The sequence below is a fragment of the Canis lupus genome, chromosome 38, assembly GCF_048164855.1.
Source record: "Canis lupus baileyi chromosome 38, mCanLup2.hap1, whole genome shotgun sequence".
In the NCBI taxonomy this organism is placed as follows: Eukaryota; Metazoa; Chordata; class Mammalia; order Carnivora; family Canidae; genus Canis; species Canis lupus.
The window spans coordinates 19154304-19177630 of record NC_132875.1 but is presented as its reverse complement, the minus strand read 5'-3'; the positions used below and the strand labels follow the sequence as shown (position 1 = coordinate 19177630).

General features: G+C 35.5%; 1 long non-coding RNA gene across 1 annotated transcript in view; it reads right to left on the bottom strand.

Annotated features, from left to right (window-relative positions):
* LOC140626729 (uncharacterized) overlaps nucleotides 1-21614 on the bottom strand; it is a 34804-nt gene extending 13190 nt beyond the window's left edge. The window contains exons 1-2 of the long non-coding RNA XR_012025777.1: nucleotides 21349-21614; nucleotides 19748-19915 (exon numbers count right to left, since the gene is read on the bottom strand). This is a non-coding gene — a long non-coding RNA (uncharacterized lncRNA). The remainder of the gene's footprint in view (nucleotides 1-19747; nucleotides 19916-21348) is intronic.
* Between the last annotated feature and the right edge of the window lie 1713 nt (nucleotides 21615-23327).

The window sequence follows — 23327 nt, the reverse complement described above, 5'->3', positions numbered from 1 at the left end:
AGAACATCAAGAAATGTCACAAACCACTGCACTCCCTTAAGTAATTAAACCCCTTTAAAAGTCTCTGGGACAGCCAGAAACCTCAGAGTTGGCTTTTGGACTAAAGTCTACCTTTTCTCCAGGTGGTTGGCCTGAATAAAGCTCCCATTCCTTTCCAATTAAAAGACGTCTCTTGGGTATTGGTTTTTCCAGCAACAGGCAGCAAAATTTGGGTTTGGTAACATTTTTTTAAAATTAGTTTTATAGGAGCACTTGTGTAGCTCAGTGGTTGAGTGTCTGCCTTTGGCTCAGGTCATGATCCGGGGGTCCTGGGATTGAATCCCACATCACGCTCCCCACAGGAGCCTGTTTCTCCATCAGCCTGTGTCTCTGTCTCTGTGTCTCTCAAGAATAAAATAAAAATTTTAAAAAATTAGTTTTATATACTTATGTTTTAATCTTATGTTTCATATAAAGCAAATATCACTTTTGAAAGATAGGACTTGGGATCCCTGGGTGGCACAGCGGTTTGGCGCCTGCCTTTGGCCCAGGGCATGATCCTGGAGACCCAGGATCGAATCCCACGTCGGGCTCCCGGTGCATGGAGCCTGCTTCTCCCTCTGCCTGTGCCTCTGCCTCTCTCTCTCTCTCTCTCTCTGTGACTATCATAAATAAATAAAAATTAAAAAAAATAAGTAAAAGATAGGACTTCATAAAAATAAAATAATATTCTAAGACATGATAGCACAAGGTAGTTGTTTAATATAGTTGTGATCACTTGTATCTCCAATGTAAATGTGTTTCTCATGGTAACCATTCAGAGCTTAGGAATATAGAATATTTCTTGCTATTAGTAAGTGAAACTTTATTACAATTTGACAAAAATTCCATTTATATAACTGCAAACAAAACAAGAAAAACTAAATAGTTGATCATACATAGCTAACTAAGATAAATGTAATTAATTGTAAATAGTTAATTATATCACTGTGAATTTCATTTCATCTGGAATCCCAGAAGAATGCTAAATTTTAACCTTCTCTCTCAGTTGTTCTAGTAGGTCAATCAGTATGCTTAAAAAAAAAAGGATATTTAATATCATGTACTACAATTCACACACACACACACACCCCTCCCTACCTTTGAAGCATATGGACTAGTGTAAGTGTGGAAAATAAATAGCTATAATACACAGAAGAGAATTATGTAATCAACTCTTATGGACAATCCCTCTTAAAAGAAGTACCTCATTTAATCACTTTGGGAGAGGAGAAGTTTCTTTCTCCAAAAATTCATAGGATGCTTTTCTTAGTCACAATAGATGTTTGGATATTAGGCCCTTTTCTGAAAATATTACTATGGTAATGAAGTCGATTATACAGCATGGGCTGAATCTAACACAGCCCACCTCAGGAGCAAATGATTACACCACATGGTTGATAATGGGAGTGTGGGTCTTCCAAAGAATGCTGGGGCGATGTATTTCCATAAAGGAAGCAGACACTGGCAGTAAGTAACTGCGTGACTTATAATCTATGGGATCAGCTTCTTCTTAAAAGACTATCAATGAAATAAAATACAAAGTTTGATCTTCACCACTTAGTGTCCTCAGTGAACCAAAATGAAACAAACAAACAAATAAAACCTAACAGCTCTTTCTTTGGGTCTCTTAACCTCCCTGATGCTTGGGGAAGGGTTAACCAAAAGGGATATCCTACAGAAACTGATAGAAAAGCCACTAAATCATTTAACCTGTCTCTAAGAAAAATAGCAAGTGTGAATTAAGTTTTTAACTAGCTAATATAAAAATCTGAATATCATGAACATTTATCATAACAATTATAGTCTTATAATTTTTCTTTAATCTATAGGACTTATAGCTTTTCATTCTCTTCTCCACTCACTCTTCTGAGTAGTTTCTCAAGTAAGTAAATCTTATTATAATTGTTCCTTGCCTAAATTCCTTCAGTGTTGGGGTACCTGAGTGGCTCTGTCATTTAAGCATCAGACTTTTGATTTCAGGGCATGATCTTAGAGTTGTGAGATCCAGCCCCAGGTGAGGCTCCATGCTGGGTGTGGAGCCTGCTTAGAATTCTCTCTCCCCATTTCCCTGTGCTCCTCCCTTCCCACTCACATACACTCTCTCTCTCTCAAAAACACAAACAAAACAAAACAAAAAACACAAAAACACAAAACCTCCTTCAGTATTTTGCACATCTGTTAGTCTTAGACAAGCCAAATCTCCTTAGAGAGGTGTTAGTTATTTTGACAGATAATTAATTAAGATCTGAAACATCATATTTTCAACAGTCACCTGTTGCCATCTTAGGTTCATAGAGATAGGCAGAAGGCATTTCATGTAACACAATATTCCTTAAGCCTTGCTAAAACTCTTGCCTAATCCATAGACCAGCTGGTTTGAATCACTTGAGCTGACAAGTACTAATATTGAATCAGCAACAAGTAGTTCTAAAACACACACACACACACACACACACACGCACACATAAATTAATGCAACTGTCTACTATGGCTTCTCCACTTTAGGTTCTACAGCCAATCTCTCCATTGTGGCCTATTATTTCTCCAATTTTAAGGAATGGCAAATGTAAAGAGAGTTTAAGCAAGGTATAGAACTCCAGCTTAAATATTACCTTTAGCTAAGACAAAAGAAATAAGGGTACGTAGAGTGAGTAGCAGGGAGTCCAGTATGGGAAGATTAACCGGAAGAAACATGGTAAACAAGGCTAAGGTCTGTTATGCAGATTTAAGTCATTGCTTTCTCCATGATCTCCCTCCCGTGAATGGTCTAAAGTATTATCTCCATGATCTCCCTCCCATGAATGGTCTAAAGTATTATAAATCTTACCTTTCTAATGGCTACGCAGATAATTCAGAAATGTATTTAACTTCTGTCCTTCCTGGTAGAGCGAGAAGGAGGAAGACCTTTGTAAATTTATGTCTTGGCAAATTTTAGGCAAATAGAGGGAGGTCAGAGATCTTTACTTGTGTCCCTCTTCTCAAAATTTTGAGCCTGTGGCTCAAAATATTCCTTATGTTAGTGTGGCATATTTGGGGTTTTCATGCATTGAACTCCTACAGTTATATTTTGAGATGGCATATTTTGCTATCCTGTACTATCCACAGTAACGTCAGAAAAATTTTTAAAAATGACCACAATATTGAAGTAGATTATCTCAGTAGGTATCCATATCTAGTCTGATTTAATAACCAGAGTTGATAAGATAAACAAATAGATCTAAAACAAACAAAGCCAATTCATGTGCCCCAGAAATTCCTGATTTCTTATATTTACCCACATTATTGTACTTCAGATTATGTATTTATTAGTAATAAACAGTTAACAAATCACATAAAGTAACTGGCTATGAAAAGAAAATTGAGAACTAACTTTTATTTCACAATCTGTACTTTAAATACTTCTTTGAGAATAAGTTGTAAACTTGCGAAGTAATATGTGGAGTAAGAAGAATTTTATTTTAAAAAATGAGTTTAAAATCAGAAAATTCTGTTCTTAAGTCAAATCTTAACCACTAATTACCTCTAAGATCTTGGGCAATTTATTTAGACTAAAAGCCTAATATCTATCTCAAAGAGTTGTATTGATATATAGTGACCATGCATGCAAAAGACTAAGTAAGGAGATGAGTATTTAGTTTATATCCTAACCATTTGTTATCTTTTGCCATAATATTTATTAATTAAGGAATTATTCTTCACAAAATAAATTGATTGGATAAATCTTACCTTTCTAATGGCTGCACAGATAATTCAGAAATGCATCCTCAAGAAAAATGATGTGTTCTAAAAATTTTTTCCCAATTTTTACCACAATATGGAGTGAGTTATTGGATATCCATTATTCTTTAAATACTTAATTAATAATATTTAAGACGGGGCACCAGAGTGGCTCAGTGGTTGAGCATCTGCCTTTGGCTCAGGTTGTGATCCCAGGACCCTGGGGATCAAGTGCCACATCAGGCTCCCTACAGGGAGCTTGCTTCTCCTTCTGCCTATGTCTATGCCTGTCTCTCTGTGTCTCTCATGAATAAATAAATAAAATCTTTAAAAAAATAAAATAATATTTAAGATGCTCAAACCTGGCCTTAAAACTTCAGGAAGTCCCTCCCATGAGTTAATTATGCTATATAAATCTTGCTCCTTTAAAAAAAAACAATACATTTTTAATACTAAGTTTCTCAGTAGTCTAGAAGTTAGTAACACAAATGAAAATTTACTACCTCAAGCAGTAGTATAATGAATATATAGAAGTATATTTAATATATACCTCTATACAAATAGAAGTATAATTAATATATAAAAATTATAAAGGCTTCCTAAGTAGTACATATTACAGTACTAAGTGATGAGAAAAAAAAGAAAATATATTTAGATAATTTTCAGCTTTAATTTTGGTGATCATCATATGCTTAAAAGTAAAAATCATATGTATAATTGGAACAAGAGGGTGTCTCTTTACGTATAAATAACAGAAGTACTTCTTATAGCTATGTCAACTTAGCTTGTATCAGACAAATTTACCAACCCCAAACTAGAAAACAGATAATTAAAAACAACAAACAAAGTTACTTCAAGGCTGCCAAGATATGAAAGAAGTAGATCCTGGACAAAAGGGAAGTAAAGAAGTGAGTCTAGATTTCCTAGGTGCTTCTTCCTATTGGCGTTTAACAATCCACATATGTTGGTGCAAAAGCCAAGATACTGAACCAATATTTTTGCAATCTTTCAAAGGTAAAATAACAGAATTAAATTTGAGACCCACCAAGGGGAAGGAGAACTTGTAAATATTTCAGTTTTTCATTTGTGATACTTGAAGAAACATTCTCTAAGAGTAATGGCAAGCTTAGAAAGAGATTAGCTCTCACAAAGTTTGAAACCACACCAAAGATGAGGTCAATTACTGATTGAATTATGATTATATATGCTTAGCCTACATTGAGACCCAAGGGTTAGACTGAAGAAAGCTATTAATAATTTTACTAGGCATGGAAGCAATATTGGAGTTCATGACTTGTAGAGGTGGAGCATTTCTGATTAATATACTATACTGTCACTCACACTGGAATTCAAGGTCAATGAGATGTAAGTCAGCTATCCAAAAGTGTCATACTCAGCTTTAAGTAAGCTTACTTTTATACTATACTAAAGCATATGGACCTAATTGAATGGTCTATGAAAAAACAAAGTAAAATATCTATGAAGAAACAGGATCCAGTATATTACCTTATTTCTAGAATTTTTCTTCCACAATGTTCAGAATTCAACTTTTAAAAAACGGCCTAATAAGAGACAAGAATGAATATGATGATGATGAATATGATGATGATGATGATGATGATGATAATGATGATGATAAAAAAAAAATACATTTCCATTTCCAGAGGAAAGCCACAGTTTGGAGTTTTGAGACAGATTTTAAGACATGTGAAATTAGATTTTTCAAGAAAATATAGATATACTGGAAGTTTTTATAAGGGACCTGAATTCTAGGAAATGGTCATGAAAAATTAAAAGAATGAAAGCCATCCCATAGGCGAAATTGAGAAGTAAAGAGCTAGATTTAAAACCAGATAAGATAGCAGAAGACAAGATTAAACATTTGAAGAATACAACAAATGAAAATATCCAAAGGAAAGAAAACAGAAAGCAAAGGATACTATGAACATGTCTACATATGTGTAAGTGGAGTCCCACAAGAAATAAAATAGAATGATGCAGAAAATATATTTGAAATTTAATATGAAGATTTCCAAACTGATCCAATGCCATCAAGTCAAAGATTTAAGGAGCTTTTCAAACTCAACTAAAACACATATATAAAGAAAGTGATTTATAGTCAAATAGCTAAAATGTCAAAGGGAAAAAAGAATATTTAAACAATCTAGATATCTTCAAAAATGATAGGACTAATAGTGGCCTGATGACAGAAGGGAGCAAAAATGACCATGAAATTATTTATTTTCAAGTGCTGAGGTAGAAACAAAAATCGACCAACAAAGAATTCTACATCTAGTACGAATAACCTGAAAAATTTAAGGCAAAATGGAGAAAAAATTTTAGTCAAAAAAAATTGAGAAGTTTCATCAAAAGTAATTTTTTACTAAAGGTATTTTTCAAGCAAAAGTGTAATACTATTGGTAAACTGGACTTATGAAAATAAAAAAAAAAAACCTTCCACTCTGCAAAATATGGTATCAAGAGAATTAAAAGACACGTCAATAAGTGGGAGAAAATATTTACAAAAAAAACCCTCATCTAATAAAGGACAGTTATACAAAATAGGCGAAGAACATTTAAAACTCAACAATAAGAAAACAAACAACCCAATTTAAAAAATGAGCCAAAGATCTAACAGACATCTTACTGAAGAAGATCTACAGTTGGAAAATAGGCACATGAAAAGATGCTTCACATCATATGTCACCAGGGAAATGCAAATTCAACCAACAATGAATAACAGTACACATCCATTAGAATGGCTAAAATCCACTGACAACACCAAATCCTGGCGGAGTATGAAGCAAAAGGAACTCTCATGCATCGCTTGTAGGAATGCAAGATAGTACAGCCAGTCAGGAAGACAGTCCAGCAGTTTCTTACAAAATTAAGCATATCCTTACTATATGATCCAGCAATCACATTCCTTGGTATTGTACTGTCCTTTGTTAACAATTATACCTCACTAAAACTGTTAAAAATACTAAATTAATATGCAAGAAAAAAAAAAAACTTTCTCCAGAAAGTCTTTTTTTGCCCTATGTCATTGTTCTCCAAAAAATTAGAATAAATAAAATGTGAGTGTGTGTACATGTGTGTGTAGTGAAAAAGACAGAATGGGAAAGAGAGATTTAGAGGTATAAGATTAATTGTGCAGGTACAAGTCCAAAATTTACAGGGTAGTCTAGCAGTCTAGACACAATTCTTCTAAGGGAAGAATTGCAGGTCAGGTCCATAGGTAGCCTGATGATAGAAAACTCCCTTCTTTGGGGAAGTCTACCTTTGTCTTAAGGCTTTCAACTGATTATGTGAAACCCACCCATATCATCAAGGGCAATATGCTTTATTCAATGTCAACTTATTTAAATGCTAATCCCATACCAAGCAAAACAAAACAAAAACTCTTCACAGAAACCTCTAGAATAGTGTTTGGCCTAATATCTGACTACCACAACCCAGCAAAATTGATGTGAAATTAACCATTGGGATGCCAGGGTGGCTCAGTGGTTAAGCATGCGCCTTCTGGCTCAGGGAGTGATCCCAGGGTCTGGAATCAAGTCCCACATCAGGCTCCCTGCTTCTCCCTCTGCCGTGTCTCTGCCTCTCTCTCTCTGTCTCTCATGAATAAATAAATAAAATCTTTAAAATTTATTTTTTAAATTAAATTAAATTAACCATCATACCCAATTTCCCAGAATATAATAATTTTCATGTTTGTCATTCCTTGTCATCCTACACTTTTTTTATTATGGTATTTCCCACATGTAAATGACTATCTTCACTGCTAGAGTATAAACCACATAAGAGAATGTAATTAATCTACCTCACCATTGCTACCTCGATGAGCAGGAAACCCACAGCACTTGGTAGACATTTAATATTTATGTCTAAAGTGAAAGAATGGAAGACTGTATATAAGAGATACTATGAAGGTAGATTTGACAAGGTGTGGTCATTGAGGCATGTCACATTAATACAAAGATTAATTCCAGTTATCAAGCCATGTGACTCCAAGGTACTAATAACAATTAGGATAAAAAGCTGATGGAGGGGTGGACATGTTAAAATTGAGGTTTTAGTGGGATACTGGAAATGAAAAATTCTGGGAGATTTGAAAGTATTGAAGGTAATCACTCAGAAGAAGATGGGACAAGATACGTAAGAATAAGAGTTACAACAGAGGATGAGATTTCCAAGGAAGCCACACAAAGAAAAATAAAAGGCTGCCCAATAAAACTTCTACTATTGTAGAAAGTGTATATTGTGCTTATTTTGATTTTTATCACTTTTATTAATGATGCAGCAGATACACTTCTAAGTCAGACTCATAAAAAGCGAGATACAGCGGGAAGTGAATGAAGAATTGCAACTCCTCAGAGTCTAAGTAATTTTATTCAAGTGTCAGGGTCTCCGTATCACGAGGTGGTTTGGGATTAGTGTCTGTGCTCTCAGCGAGCTGTCTCTTTTGACACATTGGAAATTGATAAGACAGAGATGGACAGCACTTGGACAAATGCTCATAGTTCCTGGATGAATTTAAAGAAAAATCACTTAAAGAGACTGAGAAATTATAACATACGTAGGCAGGCTGGGCGAGCATAGATTTGCAGAAAGGTACAGTTTTCAAGGGAAGTTTGCAATGCCACAGAGAGGTGAGGGAAGAGAAGGACTGGACAAGAAAATGTGCCATTCCTTCTCTTTTTAAGTTTTAACATCTACAGTTTAATAAAAAGCTGATATTAAGTACCTTAAATTTAGAAAAGGTATCTGCTAAGATATTAATTATCCTTCTTCTCTGTTCTCTGAACTGGGATAATTAATATTCACTAGCCTTTTTACTGTCTGACATTTTGACTTTTAGACCTCCAGGGCATCATCATCCTGGTCGTTCTTTCAAATAGCTATTATAACGATAACTGTCAACGATTTAGAATTATTTTAATGACATAATACCCTCTTTGCTGCCAATCATTTATAATAAACAAGAAATGAGATTTCATTTTTTCCAGGCTATCAGGATAAATTTATTCTAAACTTTGGCATTTATATCACCCAGAAAATAAAACAAATGAAGAATGCCCACGTCATGCTGAGATCTTTTCTTTTCTAACCTTGGTAAGTGCAGTTTAATATATCCATAAGACATTATTTAAAAATTTGTATTTTGTGTTTATCTCAGGATCTCAGAGACAGTTTGCAATATCAGACAGTGTATGTCAAGCTTTTATCTTTGGAAAAACATTTTGCTTAAATTGATCATTTAAAGGCTCAAGGGTTTATAGGCTCAAGACATATGTGAGAAAAGGGCTGACGGTGAAAGGAAATGTAGCTGGATTGGTCTTCATCCATTTGTTCACAGTTAAGAAATAGTTGGTCTAAAGGTTAGCTGAAAGTATGAAGAGAAACTATAGAATAAAATGCTCTACAGATCAGAGGGCAACATTTGTCACTGTCTAAATGACTGGCCTTCTCTGCTAATAGGCAGCCCATATAATAAGTAATCGGAAATGACACAAGGGAGAGTAAAATCCTAGTAGGTGATAGAGAAGAAGGATCTATGGAACTCAAGAGGAAATCTGAAGATCTTTTCTATTATCTACATTAAATCTCTTGGAGGAGAACAGAAAATCTTATAAAATACCCAAATTGGAATTAGTCTATAACTTCACAGTATTTTTGCCTCTGTTTACATTCCAATTTGAATACCTACAGTCTGATATCTATCTGCACAATTATCCAGGCAGTATTTTATCCAAGGTTTCCGGTGCCCACTTTTGTTTCCAATTCCTCTGGCCTATACTCAGTCCTGGGCTTGTTAACCCCTTGGAAGCACTGAACTCCTCTGACTGCACCCTGCATATATATTTTGTTTTCCTGCACATCATTTTTCTTGAAATCCTTTTCTCATTTGTCTTGCATAATAATGCACTCGTCCTATATCTGCAGTCATTTATGTCAGCACACTTCACTGGCTTTTCTTACTCCTCAAGTTAAAAAGAAAGAAGAAAAAGAGGAAGAAGAAAACCAAGGAAGAAAAAGGCAATCCTCCAGGTATTATCTTCAGCCCTCTTTTCTTGCTTCACACGGTCACTTTCAACTATTTAAATCACAGGATAGCTTTCAAGATCAACTCTCTGACATGACTCTTAAATCTCCAACCTATAACCCATAAACCACTCACACTAAATCTTTCTCTACTACTCCTTTCAGAGGAACTTGTGGTTCTCTTTCCAGATTTTTCACTCTAATAGCAGCTCCATTTACCATATTGAATTCTTACTCTGTCAAAACACGATACAAAATTCTCTATTTAAGTTTCTGCTACTTCCATAGGAAAACATAGTATTCTCAGTTTGTCTCTTCATAAAGTGTGTTACTCTACCTAGCATTTGCTACCCTCTATTGTATTTTTTCTTTTAATTTTCTACCACATTACACTGTGAATGCCCTAAGACAGAAGGGCCTAAGTCTTATTCATTTTTACCTCTTCCATAAGATTTAGTACTGTGCTTTTTGAATATGGAGAGCCCTTAATAAATGCTAGTTGTTTTTCTTTGACAATGAAATCTTATGTCTCCCTAAAACATTATGAGAAGCTATAAATAAACTATGATGTAGTGTCTCTAAACAAGGAAGTGCAAGAATAAATTAGCTTTATTTTTCTTTCCAAAGAAGTATATTATATCTATTTTTAGGCTTCCTTGTGATATCTATATTCAGCGTTTTCCCTGGAACTACTTTATTGCAGATGTTCTTCCTGTTACAGAATAGACTTATTTTAAACAATGTAAGTAAGAAGTGAATTTTGCTCTTTCTTTTGAAAATTAAATATAGTTTTAAATATACTAAAATAATTTATAATTTAGGCCTAAATTGAAGATATATCATTAATTTTAATATAAAATATATGCTTGATATATTGGGTCTTTTGTTAGTATTTTAATCAAAGCGCACACAAACTCTTCTCTATAATATATATATATATTAATTCCTTCAGTTTGTTTGTTTTCTAATGTGGGGCTTGAACTCATGAGCCTGAGACCTGAACTGTTATCAGGAGTCAGATGCTTAACTGGACCACCTAGGCACCCTTGTATTAGAGAGAGTCTTAAATATTTTGTAAGAAAATCCCCAATATTGATCAGTATATTTATAAAAGTTTCCAATGTGCTATATTCTCATATAATTATTCTAGAAGGCCCATAATAGAAGTAGGTTTTGAAACAGATGGGCCCTGGTGACCAACTTATGTGCTTTAGCAGCTTAACTGTTATTGTGTGTGTGTGTGTGTGTGTGTGTGTATTAGCAAATAATTTTTGATACTGCATACTAGAAAAACGAATAAAACATATATATGTATCATTTGGTGCTCAGATATGTAATTTTGTATTAGTCCTTAAATGTTTCTTTTACTTCCATTGGATGTGAAGCTTTGTGAGAAAAATAACATTCTTCACTGCCTTGCATATCAATAGCATGCTATATCATTGTTTGATTCTTTTTTTAAAAGGCTGGTGAGATCCAGATAATTGGCCAAAAATCTAGATGAATAATCTTTGCTCTTTTTTCTCTCATCTCACATTCAACCCATCACAAAATAATTTTGGCTTGCTTTCAAAATGTATCTAAAATCTGACCACTTTTTTTCCATCTCCATTGCTACAACCCTCATCTCACCTTAATCATTTTATACCTAGAAGATTAGAGGAACATTCAAAAGAGTCTTTCTGCTTCTCTCTTTCATTTCACAAACAATTCTTATAATTTACAGCCAGAATAATTCCTTTAAGGCCCAAGTGAACGAGGTCAAACTTATTTTAGTACCTTTCACTAGCTCCCCACTTCACCTTTTTTAAAATATTCTATTTATTTGTTCATGAGAGACACAGAGAGAGATAGAGAGAGGCAGAGACACAGGCAGAGAGAGAAGCAGACTCCATACAGGAAGCCCGATGCAAGACTCAATCCTGGGTCTCCAGGACCAGGCCTTAGGCCAAAGGCAGGTGCTAAACCACTGAGCCACCCAGGCATCCCCTCACTTAAAGTTTAATAGGTCTTAGAATGATCTTCATAGTTGCTTACAAGTTTCTACATTCTGTGCAACACCCTGCACCTCCTTTCCGCTCTATTTTCTACAACTATTCCCTCCCCTACTCCACTCCATCCTTATTGCCCCCTTGCTAATGCAAAAGCATGTGAACACACCTGGCCTCTTGTTCCACCTGGTATCTCTGCTATACAACACAAATGTTTACTTGGACTATTTTTTTCATAGACTTTATAAGCTTCTATAATAATACATAACTTAATAACTTAATAGTTACATTTTTCATTGGCATCTCCAACTAAAACATAAGGTCTAGAAGGGCATATGCAACTTTTAATATTAAATTTATAAATTATATTTATACATTAATATTCCATAAATAATGTAAAAAACATATATTTGCATTATATATTGCTATAGTTTTACAGAAATTTATAGTTATATACCAAAACACTAGACTAGAGCTCAGCAAATATTAGCTTCTCTAAGTCACTTTAGTATGAATGAATTCTGAAATGAATGAATGATTCTAAAACACAAAGTCCCAGAGTTATATTTAGGCTTAATGTAGTTATTTGAATATTCAACTAGAAATCACAATCCTTAAAATTTGAGAATATCTTTCATTCCTACATATTTACTGCATTTATAGGCCAGTTCAATTACTACAGCAGTAACCTTTGAACTAAAAAAATGACATAAAGTTCCTGATTTGTCCTAAGAATTACAAAGTTTTCTCTTGTAACATAAATGAAAATGAAGAAGAGCCAGGGTAGAGTATTATGTACAGACTGATCAAGGAAGGAAGTTATTCAGAGATTCAGAAAGGTAGAAGGTAGTTTTATCATACTGGGCTGGATTTCAAGAACAGACTGAAATCCTGGAAAAAAGACTTGGGGGGGCAGGGAATAAGAAAAAAAAATGCTATGTAGGACATAGGATATAACTACTAATAATGCAAGCTATAAATTATAATTATCTTCTGCATTGCAGTCATCCAATCCCAGTACATAGGAAAGTTAGATAAATGGGAGCCTAGAAATAAGAGTAAAAGCAGGAAGACCATTATAGTAAATGGGAAGAATAGACTAAGGATTTCAACTTGTAAATCCCACCATTATCAGCCCATGAGCACTGTGCAACATGAACATATCACAGTAGAGGCGAAAAATGGCTAACACTTAGTTTGGACTCCTCCATTCCAACAGCATCCATTTCAATACAGTGCCTGTTTTGAACCATGTAGTTTTCATAGCCTATACCCTAGCACTAATTTACTGGTACAAAATAATTAAAGGTATTTTATGATTTCACTTAGATCCATTTCATTAAAAAAGACATTATTTTTGGATGTTTAATGTCTTCACAAGCACACTCCTTCCTGCTGGTCAACATATCACGTAAAAACCTATATAAAGAGTCAGTAATTATGTCTACTTATATTCAGAGCAATGAAAATGTCAGCATGTTAAGCATCCTCATAAGATTACAACCTTCCCTTTACTCCAGAACACGTACAACAGTTAATTTAATACCTGGCATAATGGAAAACTTCAGCAAATCTAACAACTCCCTAATGGCTTCTTGCCACAGCTGCTTGATGGGGGAAGAGAGTGTATCAAATTTTTATTCCTATTTAAGCTCTAGAGAAACAGGCCTGTTTATTTATAGGAAAACAATGCTATAACAGTAGCACTTAAAATATATTGCCTGCCATTTTTAATATTTATTATTTCATAGTGACTGATAAAAACAGAAAGAAATAAAATTTTAAAGGCAGAAAGAGATATGGCTTTGCCAAATTCTTTCTGAGACTCAGGTTAAAAAAGCTATCAATGACAGGTCCTTTGGAGAGAAAATATTATTTAGTCAAATTTTAGATAATGACAAATAATATAACAGATAAAAGGCAACTACTATTTAATTTATTTGCTTTCACACTGAAAATTGAAACTATCATGTAGATGACATAATCACTTCTTTCTACATAACATATATATGTATGATATATATGTATTTTATATATATGTAGATAGATAGATGATAGATGGATAGACGATAGATAGATAGATAGATAGATAGATAGATAGATAGATAGATAGAGATAAATTGAAAGCTAAGTAACCAAATAGATGGAAAGATCTAACTCTTTGCAATAGACCATACACAACTGTCAAGGGGTAATTCTGGGGAAAGAGATTTTAAGAGCAGATTGTGTGCACTGATAACCCTCCTTTTTCCTTGAAGGATATCATCAGACATGAATACATTCCTTTCTTGCTATTATTTCCTCTTATATTTCTGAGTTGGTTTCTCCCTTGAAATCATTTCCCCCACCTTTCCTCAGGGGTAAATAGTACCTCAACTAAAGAAAGTAACCTAATCTAACAAAACCCCTAAACATTTATATTTTGAATCCTTTTCTTTAAAAAAAAGATTTTATTCGTTTGAGAGAGTGAGCGAGAAACCACAAGCAGGGGGAGCAGCAGAAGGAGAAGCAGGCTCCGCACTGAGCAGGGAGCCCCATGAGGCTGGATCTCAGGGTCCCGAGATCATGGCCTGAGCTGAAGGAAGCTGCTTACCCAACTGGGCCACCCAGGTGCCCCTATTTTGAATCCTTTTATAGCCTATACTTGGAAATAAAAAAGATAATTACTGGCTGTAAAATGCACCTTGTTATTACTATTTAATAAAAATTCTATGAAATTAAAAAAAAAAAACTTGAGGGAAAAGGTCAAAGAACAACTGGTTTTAAAAACTGGATGATTGGATGAATAAGTAATAGAAATGGGGCTAAGATATCAGCCAAAAAAATTTCCCTATGAAAGATTTCATAAATGACTAAGAACTCATCTAATACTTGGTTTTTCATTCTCAAGGATTATGTAAACAAAGTCTTTTATAAGTCTTTTGAAAATCATAATCCTGTCTAGAACCTAAACAATTTTAAGAAATGTGTGGCTGTTTCAAGGAAATGTGGAAGAATCAGACAAATGCTCATGAAATCATATTTCAAATGATAACACCCATATCCCTTACCAAAACACAAAGTGCTCTGTGACCAGCGCCCATCCAGCTATCTCCTTGCCCTCACTTATTTATTTTAGTGCAAGTGATGTGGAACAGGTCATAACTCCTGCATGCAATATTCTCCTTTACATCTCTTTGACTTTTTACTAGTGCCCGGAAAAATAAGAATTTTTCCCACCCTATTTCTTTCACAAACAAGAAAACAAAATCTTATTTATTTTCAAAGAATCAAATCAAATATATCCTCTAAAATTATTTTCCTGGACCCCTGAAATGGGTTGAGTTCCCCTCATGTACCATACAATCTAAACAAACCATTATAAAATATCATAGCTTAAACATACTGTGTGGAAATTATCTGTTTTCTGTGGTTTGCTTCTTCTACTAGGTTATAAATTCCTTAATTAGAAAAACCTGGCTTTATTTATCTCTGTCTTTCTAGTGCCTAGCATAATGATTGACACTCCAAAGGTGCTAAAGTGTCTATCATAAAATAATGAGATCATCCTCAGTGCTTGGTAATTGGTAATAGGTCAAACCGCCTTAGTATCTGTGGAATTAGCACATACCACATTCACGTAACTTTTATTGCCGTATGTTGCTGTAATTGTTCCATTTTATTATTAGTTACTGTTGTTAATCTTTTACTGATTTATACTAAACATTATCATAGGTATGTTTGTATAGAAAAAACATAGAATATATGGGATTTGATACTATCCATGGTTCCAGGCATCCACTTCAGGTCTTGGAACATATTCCCAGTGGAAGAGGCAGGGGGCTATTCTACTCTATATTTTAGTGTCAATGGTCTGAACAGCAGTCAGTTTTCCTTAAAACACAAAAGCCAACAAATTATGTTACTGGATAACATCGTGGCCTAAAGTCTAATTTGTAGTTATTTAATTGAATAGGAAAAGTGTAAAACAAGCACATAGAGACTTTAGATGTTGATGAAAACATTTAAATATAAACATTTTAAGCACATTCATATGCAAATATTAGCCTTAATCATTAACACTGAATATAAAATATAAAAATATACATTACAGTTTTATGATACTCAGATACCAACAGTAGCCTTGATCATAACATTGGTAAGCAAATAGCTGATTTCTTAGCACAATTAACAGAACCTACATTCTTATAATCAAGAATTCATGAAATATTAATATTTTTGACATCATCTAAAGAATTATCTTAATTAGGTTTTACTTTCTAAAATGTATGTATGTGCATTTGATGTCAAATTCTGAGTTAAAATAATAACATTGAACCATATTTTCTTTACCTCTGGAATTCTAAACAAAACACTTAAAATAACTCATTAAAGATTGCTTGCTTCTCTAGAAAAAAATTTTCCATAGTGTTGAATATATAAGCAGGTTTATCATCAGTAACTATAAGTCAATACTTAGAATCTTCTTCTTTTTTTCTTTTTTAGAGAGATCTCTGCACTCAGCATGGAGTCCAATGAGCGGCTCCCTCAAACAACCCTGAGATCTTGACCTGAGTGGAAACCAAGAATCAGATGCTTAACCAACTGAGCCACCCAGGTGGTCCTGGTAATGTGAATGACTTTAAGGGGTATTATTTCTTTTTTTTTAAGATTTTATTTATTCATGAGAGATACAGAGAGAGAGAGGCAGAGACACAGGCAGAGAGAGAGAGAAGCAGAGAGAGAGAAGCAGGCTCCATGCAGGGAGCCCGATGTGGGACTCGATCCCGGTCTTCAGGATCACGCCCTGGGCGGAAGGCAGGTGCCAAACCGCTGAGCCACCCAGGTGTCTCATTAAGGGATATTATTTCATCTCTTGATCAATCTATTGGCTAGGTGTTTCATTGAACTTATATTATTATTATTAATTATTATTATTATTAATAAAGATAATACAATAGAAGTCATTAGTACCCAGAAACCATTCTGTTGCAGTGAAGTGGCTAAACATAAATTGTATAGGAAAACCTTTGAAGGCCTATTAACAAGGTGAAAGTATACCTAATACACTCTGAGATATCCTGGTAATGACTAGATAAAGTTAGAGGATTTTTTCCTGTTTTATTAATAGTTATTATTAATACTTACCTGCTTTTCTACACACAAGTAGTCCTTGATACCAGACAATTTCAGGAAACAGTAAGAAATAGTAAAATTTGTGTGTATAATGATTCTATGACCACAAGAAGTTTCAAAGAAGACAGATGACCAGATATTGCAATGAAAAAAAAAAATTTCTAAAATTTACCCACTTTTGATTAATGTTTTCTCCAGTACTTCAGTCACTGTTAAAAATATAGAAGAGGAAAAGACTAACCAAAAATAGATGATCATACTAAAAATTAGTGGTGAAAACCTTAATGAACATCAGAATCACCTGAAGGTGATCAACCCACACCCCCCCTCACCCGCCCGAGCTGAGTTTCTAATCTGAACATTTGGGTTAGAGATAAAGAATTTGAGTTTCCCCATGCTGAGAGGATAGCAACAGATATTTGAGGTTCAACCGTATCTGTACATTATTGGCATCAGGGGAATATTTCCAATATACTCATGCTCAGGCTCACCATTTTCTCTGAGATTGATCGTTGGAGGCAAGACAATACCATACTGCGGAAGCTCTCCAGGTGTTTCCAATAAGTCTAGAGGAAATGTGCAGTTTTCAGGAATGATGTGAAACAGTTGGGCACTGACATATACACTGAATACCCAAAGCTTTAAAACACTAAAGGAGGATATTTAATAACAATTATTTATATCACATTTTCCACTTTACAACATGCTCACCTATGCTTTATCTTGTTTAATTTTGATGTTTACAATAATTCAATACATAAGAAATAATTTCCACTCTTCGGAAAAATAATCAAAAGGTCAGAAACCTTTTTGAAAAAGTGCAATAGGTCGCAACTTTCATATGCAGGCAGCACAACTGAAATCCAAGCATTTGGGCTATAAGTTAGGTTGTTATTGCTGTATACCATATGATTCTTACATCTATAGGACACTGAAGAGAGATCAATGTAGGCAGAGCACATGCACTATTAGGTAGTAGTGAAAAATTATACAGGATATTATACAGGAGGAAAATAGATTATCAATGGGGTAGTGAAAATTATAAAGTAATCTTGAAAAAAAATCAAGTCAAGAATCTGAAGTGTATAGTAATGAATGAAAACAGGATAAAACACTGTCACAGAAATACATGCAAATCATACACGTAATTATATTCTAACATCTTATTATCTGGAATCTCTATGTAAAAAATCTTATGAATCAATCCACTGTAAAAAGCTGTAAAAGAAAATATAATTCCTCATTTTCTCTAATTATAACAATCAACCTCATTACAAACCTCAACCACAGAGTAAGAGGCTATTGGGCAAGATCGGTGATAGAAGAGAGACAATTAACTCCATGTATCCCTGCTCCCGAAAGAAATGGTTTCCACAATGTGGCCATTTTGCTACCTCTAGTCATGCAGTTTTGCTCTCTCAGTCCTCAGACCGATTTCTTGGGTGGTCAAAATGCTTTGGTATTTATCCAGCTGTCTTCAAGAGATAAGGAAAGCTTAGAGTTCTCTTACTCCTCTGCCATCTTAACTCCAAACACACTGCAAATTTTAATTCCAAGACTCTTCATCATCTGCTTCTCATTTCTCTGTTTGGTCTTAAGGAAAGAGTATGGTCCTCTTAGCTGTGGGATGAAATATGCCCTGATCTCACATGGGGGTGGTGGTGCTATCTCCAGCTATCTCCACTGGGCTTTACATGACCTGGCCCATTCGTGAGCACTAAGAGCTATTGTTGAATGCCACTGGGTTAACCTCCCTCTATCAAGGGAATCTTGATAGTATTCTCTGCTGCATGCCCTAGCAAGTGTATCTCCTGGACACTGCCCTCTAACCTTTCTAGCTGCCCTCTAGCCTTCGATAAAATATCATGTCATTCCATGGTGGAATCACCTTATGACAAGTTATGGGCCAGATTCAGGGATGGGAGGAAACTCCTCAAGAATTACAAATTACTCTTTTTGTCCAAGTGGTAAGTGATAGTGGGGTGGCATGTCACAAGTTCATCCCTGAACATTGTACATGCTAATGAACAGGAGTCAAGTCAATGGATAGAATCTGAATGGTGAGAGGTAAGAATGAAATAAGCAGCCCAAATGGTGCCATAATTATTCCTTGTTCTCCAACAAGATAGGAAACAGAGAATAGCCTTGGCCACTATCAGGAAGGGGAATATTAGAAGACTGAGGGGCATTTATTTGATGTATTTGTGCATTGCGGTTGAGTCATTAAAGGACAAATTTTGCCCATGGAGACTGATCTCCCTCTCCTGGGAAAACTGAGAAGCTGAGTTGTTGCCTAAGAACAGATGAGCCTTCTCTATAGTATGACCCTGAACTACCGCATTCTGATTTACCAGAAGGAAAAGTGAACTATTGGAAGATCCAGAGTCCCTTCTTTGAGAAAATAGTGCTCAAGTGTCTCTCTTATCAGGTTCTCTTGAGTGGGGAGACCTGTTACACATTCAGTTTTCCAGATTTGGAAAAGGAGTTAAGTGGGAAGGGAAGTATCTGTATCATCACATTTACTATGCTGCCACAGGGCACCTGAAATCTCTTGTTATTTTGCCAGCAATAAACAGGCCAAGACATGAGACTGGTCTTTCTTTCAGAGATGAATTGATGATATCCTGATAGCCTGAAACCAGTGCTAATGACTTTAGAGCAGAGGCTGATTCACACTGAGGGCCCAGAGATGACTTATTAATTCTAGGTCTTTGGCAATCATATCTCTCTCAGGCTGGGTTGCTACACATGTTCATTCATTTATAAAGGGACAAAGAAAAGCATCCAAGCAAGACAATTTAATTCCACACATATTCTTTCATGCATCATATAAACAAAACAAAACAAAGCAGCCCTACCTTATCCTGATGGTCAAGGCTAATAACCTTGCCAAGATGTTGACTCTTCTTCTTGCATGCTGGTCTCTGGAGACAAGGAGTCAAAATTTCCCTGGTGATCTCCATAGTTTACTTTCATGGGACCTTTCCTATGACTCCTGGCACAAGTATGACACAAGACCTCCATTCCTATAGAATGTAGAAGAATGGGGACAGGAAGAAACAAATTTTGCACTCCCAGTGGGCCACTGGGAGTTTTAGAAGTGCTTCTGGTTCTACTCTTTCCAGAGTGAGGTCTTCTCTCTATTGGGAATAGAACATTATGTGGGAGTGAGGAATATCTTTGACTTGGTGGATATGGCTGAAGGATGGCAGTCTTAGATGTGTTGCCTCTGAGTTGGTGTTTCAGTTGTACCTTTAGAAGGATATACCAGTATTCTATGAAATGCTAACTACTTCTAAATTGTGTGATTTATCTATAACCAATGGATCCCACAGTCATGGGCTAATTCCCAGACTTCAACATGAAATGGTCACCCATTCATATACTATTTTGTGTAGGATTTCAGGTCTGTGGATGAGGTATTCCATAAACCACTGGATAGTCTAGGTGACTAGGGTTCTACAAGAAGAAAAGTCAAATCCATATCAAGGATAGGTATGTATTCCTATGAGGAAAGATTGCTTAATTTCACTTCTAAGACAGAAAGATCCTGATGTAATTACTTGCTGCCAAGTGGCCATTTGGTCTCCTTGAAATTATACTGTCATATTAGCATGGCTGCATTGGTCTCTGTTGTTGACTGATTAGATCTTCAGAAACTGCAAAAGCTAACTAGTTTTTATAAGTGATAATTAATGTTGATGGGCTCATATACAGCCTCCATCACTGCAACCCTAACCAATTTATTCATGCACCATTTTGCCAGTTTCATTGTGACCTCAACAAAGTTAATACCAAGTAACCAAGACATTTTAAATTCAGTTGTTCAATGTCTCTTCTACAGTGAATGCTTTATTCCTATGTGTTAAAATGTGATATAATATTCCACATTTTTTGTCCACTCTCATGTCTATCCGTCCTCATGTGTGATGCTTCAGTTGGCCATACCTTTAGTTTATAGTATATATTCTCATCTTGGGCTACTTCTCTCTCCATACAAGGTAGATGATCATTTTCGCTGGTCATGTACTCAATCTATGGGAAATTTTCCCTCATTACTGTCTTTTAAGGTCACTTCTAACTGAGGCTATTATGGAATAATAGTTCATTTTCAGCTGACACCCACATACAGAGCCAAATCATCTATAATCCAAGCTTATACCATTTATTCATCTTTTATCTGGCAACAACTCCCATATGGTCATAGGTACAAACCAGGGGAGGGACACTGGGGCAACTCTGGTGGGCAACATAAGGGTCTTGGCTTCCTTGTGCCTCTGTGGCTTACTTATGCCTCTGGTCCTGGTCAAGCTTGATGTTATACTATTTAATGATAAACTGTAAATAGGTCTGTCCAATTTCATGATCTGATGTGCCCGAGAGACCCTCATTCATAGTGGGCAGGTCATTTGCTACTTATGAGCAAGTATCCTGTCTCTTCCAGGAACCAATAATATACCTAGAGCCAGTTGTCAAAAGGGGTAAAATTCTCCACATCACTCCAGAATCTCAGAAGCCCACATTGTAATTCTCCCTTCAAAATCCATTGTGAGCTCCACATTGCATTGTTTCCTAGCACTGGCATTTCTGATCATACGTTTTTATGGCCACGTGGTAGGGTTGTTTTCATCAAAACCTAGATCTGCTGCAAACAGATCTTTTACTTTAGAAGAGAGGGATCAGGAAGACTGTTAGGGTGATCATGCAAATCTGACCCTTAAGAAGGAGAAGGAGGAGGAGGAGGAGAAGAAGGAGGAGAAGGAAGAAAGAAGAAAGAAGAAAAAAGAAAGAAAAAAGAAGAAAAAAGAAAAAAGAAGAAAAAGAAGAAGAAGAAAGAGAAGGAGTAGGAGAAGGAGAAAGGAAGGAAGGAAGGAAGGAAGGAAGGAAGGAAGGAAGGAAGGAAGGAAGGAAGGAAGGAAGGAAGGAAGGAAGGAAGGATGATTGTGTGGAAGAGTCTTACATCACAATGCAGTTCTAAGAATTTTGGAGCCATGCCAAAGGGTAGACCTGTTGGATGTGTCTGATATCTCACATGAATGAACCTGCATTAGTATCCCTTTCTATGCTTAGTCATTGTCTAGGAGCAGCCTATGAATGTGTGATCTGGGTAAAAAAGTCAATGGTAGATACAGAGTATCAGCAGATGGGGTATTGTTCAATTATGCTATCAAAAGGAGGAACTAGGAGAGGCACATTTTCATGGCCTCCACAGACATAAACAACCTTCTGATTCTGTATTTTTGCCAAACAGAATGTGGAGAACAGAATCACTGAATCAGATTTACGCCTCTAGATGCGACATTCCATCGTACTACAACTGCTCTGCTATCAGCTCCCATCCTAGAATAAAGACATTGTGCAAAGCAGACTCTTTCAAAGATCTCATACAGAAAATAAGTCAAAATCCCTCTGCTCTAAGATTTCTCTTAAGCCTTTGAACCTACCTCCATTTTCCAGGAGACGGCACAGTATATCCCACTGGTTTGACTTTTCTCCTTTCCCACAGTCTTTTGGAGCTAGAAGCTACTAGGCTTTTATTCTCTTCTCTTATGACAGGGACTTTTAATATTTCATATCCTGAGTTATTATTACCACAGCTTTAGTTTACTAAATTTCTGACCTAATCAACAAGGAAGATTCTTTGTGTCAGTGAAAGGTGAAAGAACCAAGACAATCTGAAAAAAGCTTGATTTTTCATGACTTAAAATATTACTTTAGATATCAAAAGGTGAATACATTGTGTCTTCATCCTTTTTGTATTCCTGCTATAAATCCTACTTATTTCCAAAGCAAATGGATGCTTCTGGCAGACTAATCCTGAATAAGGGAACTTGAAAGAAAAAAGAAAAAAATTTTAATGCATTATCATCATTATGAGTTATGACCTAGCTGAGGAAAGCAATCAGAGAAACAGCCTTATATGGTAGTTTGTAGCTATTAACGCTTGCAAATTTTAGCCCTTCTGTTGCCATTGCTGAAGGAATCCCACTAGCCTGCTGATGATAGGGTGTGTATCAAGGCAGGTGGTGAGCAATGGGAGAATAATATCACAGTAATATACCTGTGATACACAGATCCTGGCTAGCACATCCCTTTGCCTGAATTTTTAGAAGTGATCTTAGCTCAGGTATTTTCAGGTATTTCAGGTATTTTATGGAAGTTTTATTTTCCTGTGGAGTGGGGCCTTTCCTAGGACTTCTCTATTGTCCTTCATTATTGAAAGTCTAGCAATCCAGAACACAAGCTTGGAAAGGATTTCTCACCAAATTTTCTTCCCATTTTTGTCTGTCGAAAATACATTTGAGCCCATACACCATATAAAACATCTTTCAAGTTTCTATGGAGAATACAAGAAAACATCTGGAATGTAAAGCCAAAAAAATATATATATATTTTTTTCTACAGAGCATAAACATGTAGAGCACCCCACCCCCATTC